Raw genomic sequence first — 5,073 nt, 5'->3', positions numbered from 1 at the left:
TATTTCTTATTGGTGGTCTTATTTCTCTGAAGAACTCTGACTAATACAGCTCTTAATTATATGACTTCAAATTACATGAAGTCAAAACTGAAGGAACTGAAATGAGAAATAAATTCACAAGTATAGTGAGAGGCCTCAACACATCTCTGCCATTGATAGAACAACTTGACAGGAAATCAATAGACATGATTTGAGCAAGGCCACCATTCAATTGGATTGATTGACTGATTGATTAATTTAAGGCAAGGCAACCTTTGGTTGACCTCACAGATGGCAAAGACCTTGCCAGCTTACAATCCCTTATTTTTTATTTTTTATGCCTACAGCACCTGGTCTTCCTAGGTGGTCTCCCATCCAAGCACTAACCAGGCCCAACCCTGCTTAGCTTCCGAGATCAGACGGGATCGGGCTTGTTCAGGGTGGCATGGCCATAGACTCAATTGGATTTAATTGATATTTATAGAACATTCACCTAATAGCAGCAGAAAATACTTTCTTTTCAAGTGCACGTGGAGTAGTCACAAAAATAGAACATATTCCGGGCCATAAAAAAGTTTCAATAGAAAAAAAGGATTGAAATATAGAGTTTGTGCTCTAACATAATCAATTAAATTAGAAATTAGTAACAGAAAAATATCTCAAATTTGATAACATTCTTCTAAATAACTCATAGTTCAAAAAAATTCAAAAAGAACATTAAAAGTTATTTTTAACTAAAAGAAAATGAAATATATGTTAAAATTTATGGGAGACAGCTAAAGTAGTGCTTGGGGAAAATTTATATATTTAAATGCTTATATTAAAATAAAAGTCTCAAATCAACAATCTAAGCTTCTTTCACCTGAAAAAGGTAAAAAAAAAAAATAAAGCAAATTAAACAAAGTAGAAAGACAATAATAAAGAGAAGAGTAGAACTCAGTAAAATAGGAAATTGACAACTCAGTGAAATATGAAATTGACAAGTAATGGGGAAAATATCAATAAAACCAAACACATGTAATATGAAAAGTCTACTAAAAATGATAAACTACTAACCAGATTTATCAGAAAAAAAGAGAAAAAGGTAAGACACAAATTACGATTTTAAGGAATGACAAAGGCTGCATTTGACTACAGATATTATGAACAATAAATATATAATAAAGAAAACAATTTATACCAATATATTTGACAACCTAGATGAAATAGCCAAATTCTCTCTCAAGAAAAAAATAGAACACCTGAAAATTTCTATATCAATTAAGAAATTGAATTTATAATTTAGAATCTTAAAAAAAAAAAACACTTCATCACAGATGGTATTATGGAGAATTCTTTAAAGCATTTAATGAAGAAATAATACTAACGCCAAACTCTTCCAGGAAATAGAAGAGAAAGAAATATTTCCCAACTCATATTATGAGACCAGCATTACCCTGATAACAAACCAAGACATACATATAAGAAAAAAAAATTCGTCATGAACATAGGTGCATTCTTAACAAAATATTAGCAAATTGAAGCAGCATGCCATAAAAAAGATATTTCATGACCAAGTGTAGTTTACCTCAAGAATGCAAGGTTAGTTTAACATTTAAATATCAGTTACTATAATGCACGGTTTTAATAGGATACAACTTTCAAGAAAAAAAAAAGCTAAGTATTTGACAAAATTCTGTAAGAATTCATGATGAAAGCTGTAAAAAACTATGAACAGTAGAGAACTTGCTCAATATGATAAAGAACATCTATAAAAATCTACAGGTATCATCATAATATAATTAATGATAAAAGATTAAGGCTTGCCACTGCTTCTAAGTTGGGTTTAACCAATGGGACGCACTGGCAGGAGACTAGACACTAGGGAGAGAGTAAGGTCAGGGCATTTATTCTCCCAATTTCCTTCCTTTTAGAATGAATTTCTACTCCACCTTCTACCAAAGGCCACAGCCACCACATGGCGGCTCTCTCCTGAGATAAAGTGAGCTGATGTTCCCTCCCTTTACATCTTCTAGACGTTGCTGTTCCTATTCACTTTTACCCCCAACTAGGCTTCATATAACCCTGCACATACCTTTGAAGTTGTCTTTTACTAACTCGGCTCAAGTACCTCATTGAAGTGTGCCATTCAATCCCCGCTAGGCCCCCAAACCCTGATTTGATGTTCACCATCATACATTTACAAAATACACAAATTTTTCTTTGACAGTAAGGAAGTTTATATCACTTATTTCCAAGATCTTATATTTCCATGTCATTTTTCTCATGAAATTTATCCTAATGATGTATATTTTATGCTTGAAAATCTTTCGATCATTTAATCATACTTCTCTGCAACAAAAATTTGTATATAAATTGAAAGGTTTAAATCTTTTTTATTTCATGAAATAAAATGAATTATAGACTATTATCAAAATTTTTCTGGATTGAATGAATTATCATTATAGTTATTAACCCATGATTGATCCAACAACATAAATATATCATACAGTTTGATTTAAAAATTATTGAATATAACAAATTTCTTATTAGAAATGCATTTTTTAATGGCAATAGGGCTTTTTTCTCCCAATTAGTTTATATTTCCATAGATGAATATAACACATGACTAGAATGATATGAGGTTCAGACCAAGTCAATGGGAAAAAAAAGAACTGGGTCACAGGGAGTTCAGAGCTTACAAAAGGTGCATAAATTCTTGTTGTTAATTTCTTTTAAGAGAGGAACCTATAAGACATTCCTGTAATAAGTATACGGCAAAAATAAATAAATTAGCAGAAAAGAGGTTAGTAGGGGGCAAAACATTTGTGCTTATGCTGAAAATAAAATAGAGGTTTACAGTATATATTCATCTGGCAAAAATTAATGAAAATGATTTTTCCGGCAACCCTGAATAAATGGTCAAGAAACTTTAAACGCTAACTTATATATATGATCTGTCTTCTGGAAAACATAACATGCTATTTTGGAAGTAAACATAGAATTTTCACCTTTTCCCCTTTGAAATTGAGGGACATAGGCAGCTGAGACACAGCCTGGGGTCTTGGTTTTTTTTGTTGGGCTTCGAAGGTCCCAGCCGTCACTTTGGTGGCCTGGGATGTTTACAACCTAGAGCAGCATTCTCTAGATCCAGGATGAGTAAAAGACAGGTTTTCTTTTACAAATGGAAGGAGAGATTGAGAAAGGGAAGAAATGACACCTTCTTAGAAAAACCAGCTTTAGGAAAGACAGAGACAGGGAAACCAAGGATCTGGGATGCCCCTTAAGCCTCCATGCACCCCCATTCCTATGCCTCATGCCCCGTGAGAAATCTTGGGTGGCTCCCAGGGGGAAATCTCAAAGTGTGACAAAAAGAAGTACAGCATCACCTAAAGAAAAGAAAGAAAAGTCACTACTTGAATGTAAATCAGGCAGATTTACACCATTCTACTTTCCTTAAGACACGTTTTCTTTTTCAAAGCTGCTAATATCAAACAGTCAAAGAAGTATGAGAGGCAGTTAAGAACGTGAAACCGGATCTTTTGTATATTCTAAGGTTGAGTCTACACAATAGCAAAGTGTCGGATGTTTTGTCTCCACGTTGCCAGACATCTGGGTTGAATGAAGAATCAACTAAGTGGACTTGATGTGCATCTTGTTTCCCTTCGCAAGGCTGTCTTTCATTCCTGGCTGTGAAACACCCTTTGATATCAGTAGCAGATCTGAGCATGAAATCAACTGTCTGCACAGAAGAAAAGAAAGGAAGCCTCGCTCATTCTTTCCATGAAATGTGCTTTCTCTCCTTTTCTTTTTTTCTTTTTTTCTTTTTCCCTAAGCCCTCTCTGGGACTTGGGAGGTACAGGCCATGTCGCTCCACCTTCATCCATCAGAAAAGGGCAGATAAGGTGCCCCTGGGTGTCTGCCACCACAACATTGATTCCCAGCCTCCGGTTTAGGCCTACTCCCTTTTCCTGCTCACTTTCCCTCATCAAGGCAAGGAGCCCCTCTCCAGGTAATTTCTTCACCCCTCTGGTCTCTCCCAGAGATAAGGGGAAGCAGCCTCAGCCTATCTCTGAGCCACACATTCAACGAAGCGACATAATGAGCTGCATTTTGTTGAGGGCTCTCCAGGTCCCCCAAATCTTTCTCAAATGTGATTGTTTATAAAATGTTTGATAAAAATAAATGATGCTTTCAATTTAAACAAAATTTCACACTGTTACTGGTTTTAATAACAGTTTTGACAGATGAGATTTTCATCATCTGTTTTTTCTTTGTGAAGGCTTCTTCAATAAACTAAAAATGCTTTAAACTAACAGATGTGACTATAAAGTAAGGCTTGAGTGTGAGACATCAGGAACTAAGGCTTGTCAAATGCTTCAACATAGAAATTTATTCCTAGTGCAAGCATCTCCCGGGTATCAGAAAAGTCACCAGCCTAATGATTGCCGGCTAACGTGTGAAGCTTGTTTTAGCAGCAAGATGCCATTTATCCCAAACTGGGAGTGTATCTCTGCCTGCTCCTCCCATTTTCTCTCTGTATCTGACAATTTCTGCTACTCCAGCTATTGGAAACCTATGGAAAAGTCAACTCAAATTTGTTTGAGCTCATGTTAATGTTTGACGAACTGATGATTCACGATTCTTTACTCCATCAGCTCAAAAATTTGAATTTTCAATGATATTCTGTTTACCATAATGTAATTTATTTTTGCATATGTATATATTATTTTTAACAGAGTCAAGGCTTGAAATTGAGATTGCAGTACTCTAATTTCAAAATAGCTCACTTGCCTCCAAAATATAACAGTTTGAAGGGTTTTTTTTGTGTGTGTGTGGTGTCTTTATATATTTTAAACGGTTATTCTTGCAGAGAAATACAACATTGGGAAGCAAATTGACAAATCAGTTTAACAACAAAAGTAATCCTAAAGCTTAGTTAAATTAAGGAGTGCTATTATGTAAAGAACGTTTTTCTTAAACCTTGTCCAATTCCAAATGAAATATCCTCTCACGCCAAAAAGTGTGTCGAAATTTATTAACACGGTTTAGGGAATAAAATAAGAGATTGAGAAATACTGATTTCCATTTCGATCTCTTTCACTAACATTGCCT

At 34.8% G+C, this 5,073-nt stretch overlaps 1 non-coding gene across 1 annotated transcript; it reads right to left on the bottom strand.

Moving 5' to 3' along the window:
• Positions 1-317: 317 nt before the first annotated feature.
• Positions 318-436, bottom strand: LOC112481356. The gene has a single exon (XR_003046878.1). It is a non-coding gene; the product is annotated as a 5S ribosomal RNA (ribosomal RNA).
• Positions 437-5,073: the final 4,637 nt, after the last annotated feature.

Source organism: Pteropus alecto, unplaced genomic scaffold (assembly GCF_000325575.1).
Source record: "Pteropus alecto unplaced genomic scaffold, ASM32557v1 scaffold14, whole genome shotgun sequence".
Lineage (NCBI taxonomy): Eukaryota > Metazoa > Chordata > Mammalia > Chiroptera > Pteropodidae > Pteropus > Pteropus alecto.
Note: the sequence above shows the minus strand (reverse complement) of the source record. Positions and strands in the feature narration are given on the sequence as shown.